Raw genomic sequence first — 13,857 nt, 5'->3', positions numbered from 1 at the left:
AATGCCGAGAAACGATTTTCGTTGTTACGTAAACGTCGCCAGGGAACTTCCTAGACGTGGCGAATTATTTTGCGACCGGGATCGATCGACGCCGACAGTGGAAGAAAACGACAAAATGTTTCTGTGTAGCGATCTTTTCGGTTGAGTAACGGGGGGCCGGTAGAAAAAAGTTGAATCGTTTCCGCGGGAACACGAGAGAGTCTTCTTTTTCCAGTCGGCAGAGGGATTTGTCGGTGACCACGCGCAAAAGCGGCAACGACGACGACGGCCGTCTCTAATCTCAGCCCATCGTGTATCTCGATTACCGCCTCTCCTTTCGCCGATCGTTTTTTCCTACCGAGGCTACAACTGGGCCGATCGAGCGCGGTTTCACTGTTCGAACGGCTTCCTTCTTCCTCACGCGGACCGAGATCTAGATTTACCCGCTACGATTACGAATCGCAACTGTAATTATTGCGATATCCGAACACTGTTTCATTCCCCGTGATGACGTCACACCTGGTCATGCCAATGTCGATCTATCTTCTCGAGAATAATCGGCGCGTACTCATTGAGCCAAGAATCGACCTAGAATCGGGAGGCGCGACGGTTAGAAGCAGAAGACGAATCGACTTGTTATCGACAATTGATTCCTCCGGATACGATGGAACCAGGTGGATCCTCGTGTACCGTTAAAACGAGACGATCGGCTCGCGAGGAATCGACGATTCCATTAATCACAAACTGTAAAGCGCGTTTATTACAGGAGGAATGTTAATGGACCGAGGCGCAACGTATACAATAACATGTATTTTCACCTCTCACACACACACGGCCCAATTATTGTTCCGGCACGCCAAGCATCTTTGGCTAGATTAAGAGCTCGCGGAACACCGTGCTCGGTCCGAGCACCACCATCGGGTGGTATGTTAATCGCAAAGTAATTCGGGACGGGCAATTACGCAAAGTACACCGAACGACGACGACGACAACGTCCTCTGTAATTACCCGTAGTCCCACGTCATCGGTCTTATTTCGTAGCATTGTAAACAGGTACGAACCGATCGTATACACGTGGGCACGCCGTTATTGTCTCGACGGATGCGCATTACCAAGAAATCTAACCACGCGTCAATGGACATCCCACCCGGGACCAACGGGTGGTTATCGTGCCTTCCTTACTTAAACTCGAATAAACTCAGTAATCCATAGAGATCTAGGAATTCGAAATAAATTTAGTGTTAACAGATTCTTCGTTTAGGTGACTATATTCCTAATGAGAGCCGAGTTTACACGTTAATGTACCTGCTAATTTTGAAATTCATCCGACTCTGGGGAATCGTTACCTCCTCTCAAACAAAAATCCACACCTTTCGAGATACCGGAAGCAGTTCCGTGTCCTGGAACAACCGATAGCAAAAGAAAAAGCAGTTCGGCATGACCAGCGTGAAAACATAATAAACAGGTTCATCGCGGAGATGGGACCGCTTTAGGAAGCCGTTGGACCAGGCGGTAATTCGCGAGCGTTTTGTTCTCCGGTCATTATACGGTTACACGCGCGCAATCGAGCACATCCACGGCCGTGTATGGGGATCTGCGCGGAGCCGTGAGTGTGCCGCGATGGTGTGCTGCACGAGAGCACACCGCGCCGAGCCGAGTGCGAGCATTACACACGGCGTGTCCCGGGTTGCTTCATTCCATTCGCGATATTCCACATTCTTCCCACACGTGTAAGAACACATCGGTAGGTACACCGGTGCCTCAGATGCCTGTTGCTGATACGAACTCCTCGGCTTGCCGCCACTACCGTGGCCGGGCCATTTATGGGCCAAGGGAACATCCGAACCGTTTACGGGACAGGAGAATCCTCCGTTTTTCTGCCGTGGGAAGCGTTATTCCGCCAGGCAATGGCGGGGTCCGGCTCTGGTTCCACCTTGCGGATCCGCGACATCTAATTACAGGTTACTCTGTGCCACGGGGTCCAGTCGTTTAAAACATTTTGGGATCGACGTCGAAGACTCGCGTACCTCCGCAAACAAAAGGGGAAAAAAAGGGAGAAATTATTGTGTCCATCGAAGATGAAATCTAGAGCATCAGGGACGTCTAAGAGGATCTATAGGCTTCGGGTAAAAAACGAATTTACGAGGATCTGAAGCATTTATCTCTACAAGATTATTGTCCCGACGCGGACTCGAGTTCAGGACGATAATCGACAGGAGTCTGTAGTGATGGATGTTTGTATCGTTGTCGTCGAAGGGTTAAAGATCTCGAATTACTAACGATCAATAGGATCGTCAAAGGAGATTTCGTAGCCGCTCTGGAGTCACAGGAGCAAGCATCTAGGAAGCGGTTAACCGCAGAGCACCGGGAAAACGAAGGCGGCAGGGCGCAGCAGCATCGTCTGCGATGTTTCTCAATGGGCGCTAAATGTCTGACAGAGAGTACGGCCGGGGCTTCTTGTGGGAGGTGGAAGACGCGTGAGATACGGTTCAGCGTTCTCATCGCTCTTCGTGAATCGACGTGGGCGCGAGAAAAGGGTTTATTGCCGGTTTAACGCGCGCGGGATCGATGCACGTTCGCGAGGGAGGGTGGGGGATCGCGTAATTAATTCGACGCCGAGGACAGGCAACAATTCATTTCCTGATCGATGCTTTGTTGATGCCTGAATGGAAGGGATTAAGTCACAGGTGACCGGGCGATAAATAAGCCGATCCGGGGAGACGTAAAACGAGAGAACGATGACGCGGCGTTGCGTCGCCCCGGATAGAGGCGTTTCATCGTCCCCGTCGGATGAAGAAACATTCGACAAACTCGACGAGGAAACGGCGAAATTTCACGGAAAGACACAGAAATAAATCGGCGGGAACGCGCAGGTGTGCCAGTGCGAAAGCGGTGACCCATTATCCCAGCTGCGGAGGGCAGTCGCGAAACCAGGGATCGTCCCGGTCGGTTCAGTTAGGAATGCCTCGATACGCCTTAACAGGATAAACAGATGTACTCGTAAATATAAGCTCCCCCTTCCCACCACCCTTCCCCCTTCGTCTTTATGCTCTTTCGCGGTTTACCACCGATACCACCACACCGATCCCCCTCTTAATTACCCGGCCTTAGGAATGTCTTTCTCGTCTACGAACGAGGAAATTGATCTCCCCGCTCTTCTCTCGCGCGCGTTCTCCCGATTGCACATTGTTGCAATCTCGAATTTCCACCCTGTTGTATCCACGGGTTGCGTCTAATGACATACCTAAACTACACACACCGCAATTACCGTATTGCAGCAACCACAATGGTACACACGGCGGGTGTTTCATGGTGGTCCGAACGTTTCAAGATATGTACGTACTCTTATAGATACGTAAACTCTCCGAGATCGTTCGGTACTGTTTGCTGCCGGTTTCTTTCGGTGACGAGTAAACAAAAAAAAAAACTTCTCTTTCTCGCCCCGCGCAAAGAAAAATGCCGACGGCGTGGTTCGCGCCGTTCCACTTTTACTCTGCTCTTGAGAATCCCATCGTCCGCGAACTGCACCACATTTCCACGGATGCCTGGCAGCGAGTCGCTCGCTAATCATGCGTACGTGTGTGCATGCGGCTCCCTCTCCCCTTCTTCACCCTCGTTCCAGGGAGGGCGGAGGGACTCTGGATCGCGAGCGTACAAGTGTGTGTATATGTGTACGAGCGCAAGAGCGCAACAGGAGCGGAGCGCCGCTTCATCAGGGTGGGGTTCGCCGCCGGTGGAAGTTTAACTCTTCGGTTTTACTTTCTAACATCTCCCCCCTCCTCTTCACTCCAACCCACCCACCCCCCTGGCCCGCCTATCCCCTTCCTGAACACAGTCTCGTCGTGCGACGACGTGTCCTGGTACACCTACTCCTTCGAGGACGAAGTCGAGCGCCGATTTTCTGCTTTCGTACGGTACCGCTGCGCGATTATTCCTTCGGCCGTTTCGCCGCGGCCGCGGGGAAAAGTGAAGGGGAGTGCGGTTTTTTTTGCGTTTTCGGCGTCTCGTTCCAGTGAAATCCTTTGTGAACCTCGTTTTCTCTTTCTGTCTCTGTCTTCCCCGCGAGCTCGTTTCTGATCTGGTCTGCTTCAGCAGGTGATCTTCCCTTCTCCACGATTGCTGAAGCTTGTCGATCGTTTTTTTTTTTTTTGGAGCAATAAACGGAAGACGCGTTTTAGAAGGTTGCAAGATATTTTTCGAGTAAATTATGGGTGTTTATTGATATAGAATTTGCGTAAATTTAACGGATCTTCTTTCTCCGCGAACCTTTGAATCTGTGTCTATGTGTCGATCGTGTACGGTGCGCGCGAATTTCCGTGCGCGCGCGCTTGCGCCAGCACGATCGTGTCAGGACGTCCGCGGACGCGTGTGTATGTGTGTGAGTAGACCACGCCAGGGTGGGGTCCTCTCGCATCCGACTTGGCGTTTTCAGTTTCACTTTCTAAGTCGTCGTCCCCCTCCCCTCCCTCAACAGGCCTCCCCCCTGCGCCCGTAATCCCCACCTGAGACCACCTTGCGGCTGCGATCTAGGCCCCTGGAGTAGTCAGCCACCCCACGTTCTACTATTCGCTCGACGTCGCCCGTAGATGCAAGGATCGAGATCCACCGCTCTCTGGATCGGTCGATTCGATCCTCTCGGTGCCGTCGCTACTCCATTTCGAATATGTAGGTATATATTACTTCGAATTCACCTCTAAAGTACAGCTTGCAACGCTCACCTGTATGCTCTAAAATTTCTCGTCACCGCGTGTTCATCTTATCGATTAACGATACCGATCCATTTTTTTTACAAAATTTGATAAGATTCAGTGGTACTCTCACCCTTTCCCGATTATGATAAATCGCAGTCTAATATTATTATCGGCGAGCGATCTATCAAGAAATGGCCCCGAAATTCAGATTGCGTACTTTCTGCTCCATAGTCGCGATGACACGGTCGTTGCACCGTGGCACACGTGCAGTTTCACGCAGAAACGGCACAACCGTGTGCATACATACGTGGGTGTGCAGGACGAGAAATCGTTAACCAGAAGCTCTCGTAGCCGTTCGAGGAACGGGGGGGGGGGGGGTATCGAAATTATTATCCACGCCGCGGAGAACAGTCCCGTTTTACAACCGAGAGATTTATCCGTGAATTCGTCATCGGGTTTAATTGGACCGGAGACCGGGTTCGGAGGCTTTCTTCCTCGTTTCTGTTCGGAGGGCGACAATCGAAACAACCGGGGCCCTGTCTGCACCGGGGTACGATTTATTCGGCGCGGACGATCGTGAACCGTGTGACTTTCGGGGCGCTGGATTAACGGCAAGGCATCGAGAAAGTGTAATCGTGTGCCGCGCGATAAATTAACGCTCGAACGAGCAAACAAGATTAATCGAATAGCGCCCCCCACCCCTCCCGTGATAAATCTTCGTTCATCTCCGGTCATTTAGATAAATCCCATTCGGCTCGAGACAGGAGAGAACACCTTGATTTCCTACGCGAATAAACAGGACGATCTGTTTATTTGCTCTCGCGTTATTTTACGTGAGTCTCTCGCAAATCTCCGCCGAACTTTCGTGAAATCTGATCCGGACGGAAATGAAAAAGAGCCACTGAGGTCGAGTTTCGAGAAACTATTAGCCGAAGAAGGGAGGAACGGGGATTCAAGGCGGATTGCCAAAAAGTCGGAACGGAGAAGATTGCAGGGAAGAAGAACGAGTCTTTCTCACGGTTTCGGTTAGATATTCCCTCGATCCTACCGGATGCCTCCCACGGAGGAAGATGTTCGTGCGTCGCAGCCCTCGAATCTTGTTCAGTAAGGAAACGAGTCTCTCGTTCGTGAAACGGGGCGCCACCGGAACAGTGTCGTCGACGATGCGTGACAAGTCGGTCAATCATCATCTATACACCAATAGGGTTCAGTCGTTCTTTTCAATCGAGGCCACAGTGGCGAATTTCCAGACATCGTAGCTTCTTCTCTGTTCTCTAGGATTCCTTGAAACGCTCGCGATCGGTAGCAGAGGAGCGGCGGCGGAACCTTCTTCTCTTTTTTTGTTATCCTCGTTTCTTCTTCTCGTCTGACGTCTATTATAGCTTTCGAAGGAAATGATTAGTCAAAGCGTAACGACGGGACGGAGGAAGCGGGGGACGATTGCGGAACACCTTTCCTGCTGCTGCTCCTCGACCAGCCAGCTAATCACCCGAAATGGTTGCGTTACGGCCGAGCACCACGAAAATTGATCCACCGTTTCTGGAAACGATTCGAAGAATCGTTCGGAATCATCGTGAAACAAAACGGTAGAACGATAAAAACGGCGTCTTACCCGATCCCGGGAATTAATTATCGTTAGCTAATTACCCTGAAATGTTCACCTGAAACATCGACTGAGGTTCCCTGTTTGCTTCACCTGGCGAATATAGCGTCGGCCGTGAAGTGGCCAAGCTGTCACGTGCGTCCCGAAGACACGGAAGGAACACGACGCGATACGAGGCAGTCCCGTTTCAGATTGATTAGGGCGTATAAGGTCGGTCGACCTTAGACCACGGATTCGGTGGCGAGGCGAAGCTCGATCGAGGGGACAGAGACTCGGTGCTGTGTGACGCACAATGTCGAGAGTGCGCGGTACCGTGTGTACGTACGGTCGAAGTGACTGTGTCCGATTCAGGGACCGACACCTGGCCGCAGCGGATGATGCATAGCGCCGTACCGGGCATTTCCTACGTTGGTATTTAGCGTATCATTTACATCCTCGCCGGGGGTACTCTGTACTGTACGTATATCTCCGCTCATTATCTGCCTACGTGCTGCCAGACGACGCCTGGGTCGCCCCGTCACACACCGTTTTATGCCCATCTGGCCACACTTGTACGGTAATGGGCTCGACTACCATTTACGGACATTCCCGCCACGACGCGTGTATATGTAAATGCGACCTTTGAGCCTCCCCCCTCTCGAGTAATATTGTTCATCTTCGTTGATTCACTCAGGACTTTTTCTTCGTTCGCGTCCTGATCGTCTTTTGACCGAAGTCGATCCGTTTTTTTGCGGTAATAAACTCACAACGCGATGTTTAGTTCGATCGCGGATGGTTTGTATACCGAACTGCACTCACGGGGAATTAATGTCAAGCGTGGTGGTTGATAACGATGCTGTTGGAATTGATAGACACACTGGAAACTGGAGTCCCGGTTTAACGGAATATGTAACTTGTATTTTCCACTGACACGAAGGTTCACAGAGTATTACGATGTGTTTCGGTCGAATGCCGGGTGGAGACTGCCCCTTTTCGTCGTAGTCACGTGACGGGTAATTAAGAGTTTCGGAGACTTTGAAGGATTCACAGAGTATTACGGTGTGTTTCGGTCGAGTGCCGGGTGGAAACTGCCCTTTTTCGTCGTATTCACGTGACGGGTAATTAAGAGAGTCGGAGACTTTGAAAGATTCACACACTGTTCGACGGTCGGTCAGCGAGGTCGTACACGGTCATTCGTGAGTTCTGGTGCTGTTTCGATTTGCCAACGAGTCACGGAAGATTTCGACGACGCTCGAAAATGTTCGGAAGATTTTGGGTGCTTTCCATACTGTTTTTATGGAGACGTGGATTGAGGTCGCTGTGGTCTATTGGAGCATACCGTTGTACTGTTGGTTCGAATCTGATACATTTGGGTGTTAAAGTTGACAGTGGTCTGGATTGGTTTTTTGTGGAAGTTGTTGGGACGTTTGGTAACGGGGATATCGGTATTCTGCTCGATCCGGTGCTCGGAGTCAATGAGCGTAACTGAACAGTAGGTACTGTGGGCCGGTACCCTGACCTTTGCAACGACAACGACATCAAAATTGAAGGTTTTCCGCCGTTACAAGAGGCTGCAGAATGCGAAACACGCGAACCAGTGCCACCGGGAGATCAAGGTTGAACCGATTCTCATAACCGCAAAGTGTCGTTCCTTGGAAACTTAGTTTCAGAGAAGAAGATAAGACTCGACGGTTTCGTCTGACATGTGCTAGTGCAATAAACCTTTCGTTGTTACGTCGAATGTGTTGTCTAAAAGACGTGGTGAAAAGTGGATCAGAAATGAACGTTAAACAGTGGTGATCGTTCAACGAGATGCGAATGATTTGGAAATTTCTGGGGACCACGCGTTTTCGATCGCGGGAGTGTAGAACATTAATCGGACGGAACGCGTCAAAGAAGTTCACCGGTTCAGTACAAGATAAAAAAGCGGTCCCGGAGATCGACACGATCAGTAAAATTACGAAGCGTCGACTAGCGTACTCTGTGAACGTGCTAATAACGCGAATAACTCGGTGTCGGGATTATCAATCGTGAACCGGTACCCCCATGACTCGGTTTCGAGGTCTGTAAAACGGGGACAAATCGATCGTTTTCCTCCTCTGCGAATGTTTATTACCCAACTCGAGCAGTTATAGCTATTTAGAGCGAAAGAGGATTAACCTGTTGATGATCTAGAAATATATTCCAAATTCCTCCATCGTTGCTTCCTGGGAACGAAGACTGAAACGTCCACGTGTATTTTTCTGAGGACGATAACAGGCGACTGTCACGTAACTGTTCTCATTGTTCCGGCGCACAAAGGATCGTATCTAACCACGGAGTGTTTCTCTTCGCGAAACCATCGCACAACGTCGATCTATCCCGACCCGGGTCGTTCGATTAGACTATCCTGCTCGTAAAACGCGCCCCCATCGCGAGCGCAACGTAATTTCCATGTAAATTCTGCGGACCAGGGCTCTTTAATGTCGCGCCCCGGCACTTTGGCCAAATGAGAAAGGACGGCGCTCCTGGTGAATTAGCGGAACTCGACCGGGATGTACTCGAATTCTTCCTGGTTTACGAGCCCGCGAGCTCGATGGATTCGAATCGTTCGCAATTTCCGCTGCTTTCTCGTTTCGTTCGCGAATGGGACACGAGCGGTCGCTCGATGAAACTCGAACGAACGATTAAACATCGCGATTCCAGGGATTCCTTTGCACGAGGTAGATCGATTCCGATGTTGGTTCGCCGTGGCTTTCACTCATTTCTCATAAAATCCCGATGCGTCGCGTCTTTTCGTTCCCGTTCGATCGTTGACAGAGACGAGATTACCCGTTCGCCGCTTTCTAGATCTCCGGTTTGGCGTGGCCGTCCGAATCGAGAAATAATCCCAGGATGATGGATAGGTCGATTAACCGTGGATTCTCGGGCAGATGTACTGCCGTTACCAGCTGTTTCGTCGAACGACGAAGATTCATCTCGATCTAATCTCGGGGAAACTCGGGAAATCTGCTGTGTCTGCACGCTTTCGGGATGTTCCCAGGTCGCGATTGCGTGCGATTAATCCTGCGTGTGGGATACCCGCGGCCGCGGCTTTCACCTGTTTCCATGTGACGCGAAACACGTGCCGCGGCTGGCGGGCGAGCGATTAATAATCGAGGCGAGGTCGAAATCGGAGCCGGGGATCGTTAAGCGATCGATCGACTTTCTATTTTCCATCGTCGCCGCCGCCTACCGTCCGTTTGGAAGCTCTATTACTTAAGGTATAACTATAATAATCCCGGGTGACCGTATTGGTAACCGCGCGAAACGAGATGACTTTCTGTGCCGGGGCCGCCGATAATGGATTCGTATCGAGGGTGACGTATCGTGGCGATCGAGAGAGGCCCTGGCCGGGCGACTCTCGTTAAAACGTTTCTGGAGCACGCGATTACCGATTGCGATCGTTGCCCAACTTCCGAACGTGACGTTGGCGACTCCTTCTGTTTCTCTACCACATCCTCCACCCCTCCTCGGTCCCCGACGATCCGATCGGTTCGGCGCGAACAGATACACGTAACCGCCTTTGTCACGACGGCATCGTTAACGCCGCGATCGGAAGCACGATCGATGGGGGACGATCTTCCATTCGTTCCGGTTTAAACTCCATCATCTCGGAACGGTAGATATAATAAACCTCAGTTTCGGTTCACGCCTACCTATCTACGTAATATCTTCATCATCGATTCCGAACGACTGATCTCACCTATCCAACTTTCTACGGTATCGCATCCGTGTACAGAATTTTTTGCTGTCGATTCAACGCGATCCTTATCCCGTGTCGTTGTAGCCTGGTCCGGGAAAAATCGGTTTAATTGCCTTCCCAACCGTGAATACATAATTAACGGGTCGATAGAACGGAATTTTCCCTGAGCGAAGGGAAGGGGGAGGAAGGTTTGTCGCGGGTAGACGACCACGTCCATCGATCTCGAGCTCGCGGGAATCGGTATCGAATAACGATCGCAGGAGGAACGAGGACGAAGGATACACACGGGATGCGCGAGAACGGCGTTCGACGAGTCGCCGGCCGTATGCGAACCTGTTAACGGCGATAACGGGACGGGTGATTGAAACGCTACGACGATTCGCGGATCGCCCCGGCGGATCGGCCAATTAGTTTATCAAATACCGGGAATAGCGGAGCAGAGTTTATCACGCGGCGATCTGCTTCGCAGTCGGTAAACTCGTTAAGTTGCCATAAACCCCGGCGTGGACGATAAGCGCGGGACGGTTCGATCTCTATAATTCTCGCCAGCTATCGGCGAATACGGCTTGCCCGTTTTCGCACAATATCGCGGGAATTTTGTTTTGTTTTGCTGTTCTTTTTTTTTTATATATATCAGCATGGTTTTCACGTTCGGGGAAGGTAGGTAAATATTTATGTGTGGTTTTCTTGATCCATTCGAGTAGGTGTACGAAATAGGGGGCAATGTTTACGCGATACGTAAGTTGGTAAGCTCATCGTCGCCAGTGTAATTGAACCACGACGTCGTAATTCAAGATTACGTAGTTTCGTAACGTTGGAACGGCGGATTTAATTTAAAGTACTAAGGGTATAATCGGAGATTCGATCGGTACACGATAATTCTCGTATGTCAGGTTGCGGCTGGATATTATCGTTAATGCTTTCTTCTTAATGTTCCTCCCCGTATGTACGGACCCGTTAGAAACACTCGGCTTGCGTATAATAAACTTCTTGTCGGGATTGCTGAAACTCGCGCAACGATAACGATCTACGCGGGCAAAGAGAACACCGCGGATAGAAGAGAAAAAATCGTTCCCGCGAACACTAACGTCCCCCTCCCCTCCTCGCCCACCCCGTTTCCCTAGCTGCCGCGCCAGCGATCCGATTAGTTAATAACCGTCTTTTCTCTTCGATACTCAATGAAATACAGAATCGACTGGGCACCATGAATCAGACGGCCACTTAATCGCGGCTCGCCGCGTCGTTATTCAAACGTTTCGCGGCGTTAAAGTATCCGGCCCGATCCGCGATTATCGATCGGTTCTGAATCATAATCGGGATACGCGTCAACGACGATAAGCTTCGTTAAGTTCCCGGCACGTAACAGGGGAAGAAGGCCACGTATTTGCGCTCTAATCCGTGGCGTGTAAGATCGTTCGCGGCGTGAAAATTCGTTGCGATTCTGGCAACAATAGCGCGAAGAAATTGTATATATGAATCAATGTAAAGTGTTAATCCGTCGAATACGGATCGTAAGTTGGAACGGATTCGTTTGGGTCCTCGAGGACGAAGTGTCTTCCAAGGAAAGCTTTTCATGTTTCGACATTTTCCGTGTTTTACGAAGCGCGTCGATCTATAAGTATACGAGGGACTACGAGCAATTTTTTCTTCGATCCTTTAAACGCGCGTCGGTTCGGATCCATTTACGAGAAGGTGGCGAACCGAATGGCGCAAATCGGCCACCCTACCATTCGTCTTATCGACACGAGCGCACACGGAAACGTGGCGCAACGAAATAACGAGTTCTAATTGCGAAAGCAGATCTGGAGGCCGGGCGGTGCGAGGCGAAAAAAAAAAAGGACAGCCGAAGGTGCACCCGGCACCTGATTCATTTGAGTAGATAAAGATCTATGACGCAGATACTGCGAGCGGGTCTCCTTTAAAAATCGTCCTTCCACGCCTCGATCTTTCGCCCTTTCCATGCGCCGCGATCGCATATTACGCCCGTTTCCTATTCGTTCCGCCGCGAGATCAATTTTTCTTCTCCCGACGAGAGAAAAGTTGAGAACCCGTTTCGCCTTACCGATCGCGTAGCCAATTGGCCGCTACCGAAAAATCACAAGTAATTACGATAATCGAAAGGATCACGATGTACTCTAACGCACGGATAGAATAATTGACTTGTCGTTGAAAAAAAAAAAAAAAAACGGCTGCTCTATTACCCCGTCATGCGACAGTCCACGCGTAAACACGTGTCACCGTAGTATCAAGTAAGATACGTACCGATCGAGCGCAACATTGATTAATATCCGCGACGGACGATTAATTGGCGTATTACGTGGATATAAACACGATCGCGCGCTCGCTCGCTTGCGCCCCGGTTCCGCGGGACACACACCGTTCTTGCTCCCGGTATATATGTCCAATAATTCTTTACAGAAATTAACTTTTCGATTCGGTGGATTATAAACGATCCGACGTATTCGTTCTGCCATTGAATTATTGGCCAAATAAATTATCACCGAAAGTAATCGTCCGACGCAGGCGGCGGCGGCGGCAGCGAAACCGGTTATTTCGTTTTGTTCAATTCGTTACTCGGTGCACGATTCTCTACCCCCAGTCTGGCTTTCGTTTCAAGATTCGATGTTCTTCGCTGTGACCGGGAAGAACGTTCGCGGCTCGGAATCCGTTCAATTACCATCGAACATTAGCGAGTACCACGATGAACTCATAGGCCGTCATTATCTACGAATCATAGATCGGCCACGATTAATCGGATATCGTTTCATGGAACCAAAATTCTGCTCTTCCACCCGCGACGAATCCGTACGTCCAACATAAGACTCGGGACTTTATATCACTCGCGAATCGACGCCGAAACCGATACCGTACAAACTCGAGAGCATCGAAGCAGAGCTAATCTACGGTCGATTCTATCTGCGCTCAATGATTTTCATCGATTTCGATTTTATTCGGTGATCACCTCTCGGCTCACCCCGTCGATTCCATCGAACTGAACGATCGAACATGCTGAAAAGATAAATCCCAGGATTTCATTTCGATCGGGGGAATCGAGGAATTTCGTAGTGATTACTTTTCCACCAGTCTGACGTTTCCTTAGTCCGACATCTACCCCGGCTACCTTCCTTTTCACGATTTAAGAGATTTGCACACGGCGAGCTGGTGCAATCGCTGCCGCGAGCGTAAGCATCTCTTACGTGGCACTACAATTACGCTCCGGATTGAAGACCATCCCGCTAATTCCGCCGGTAGACAGAGGTCATTTACAACATGATGACTCCGTTCGCCCTCGATCGCGAACCTCCACGGAGCCTCTCCTCTTCCCTGATTCACGAAGGTCCACCTCCCCCCCACCATTATACGGAAAACGAGTAGTAATCCGATTAACCGGTGGCTCTCGTGCTTCCCTCGCAGAGACCTTTCCGTACCGACGCGAGAAACGGGCGCTTTACTTCTTTCGGCCGGAATTTTTCCGGCTAATCAACCAATCCCCCCAACGTAGGTAATTTCGCCTGTTTACGGGCTGCTTAATTCGAGGGGACGTGCTCTCCTCGGGCCCCCCAGGCAGCGTATTTTCATTTAATCGTATTCGGTTGCGCGATCCCGCGTGCAATTGCTCTGACTCGATTGTCCAGAGGATGAGGCTGGAGGGAGGGCAGTTCTTTCGAATCGGGCGAACGTTCGTCCTGATGATTCAACTTGCTCGGTGATTGATATTTAACCGGTGTTACGGCGGATTCGCGAAAATAATTGTACAAGGAGAGACTTTTTTCCACCTCGGTGTTCTATTTACACGGGATCTTGGAGAACCTTGAGCTCCGATCTGAATTTTATTTCGTGCTCCTCCCGTTAACTTTCACATTTCAAATATCCGAGGCTCT

This window comes from Dufourea novaeangliae, unplaced genomic scaffold (genome assembly GCF_001272555.1).
Source record: "Dufourea novaeangliae isolate 0120121106 unplaced genomic scaffold, ASM127255v1 scaffold75, whole genome shotgun sequence".
Classification (NCBI taxonomy): Eukaryota; Metazoa; Arthropoda; class Insecta; order Hymenoptera; family Halictidae; genus Dufourea; species Dufourea novaeangliae.
The sequence above is the reverse complement of the archived record's forward strand: the minus strand, read 5'-3'. Positions refer to the sequence as shown.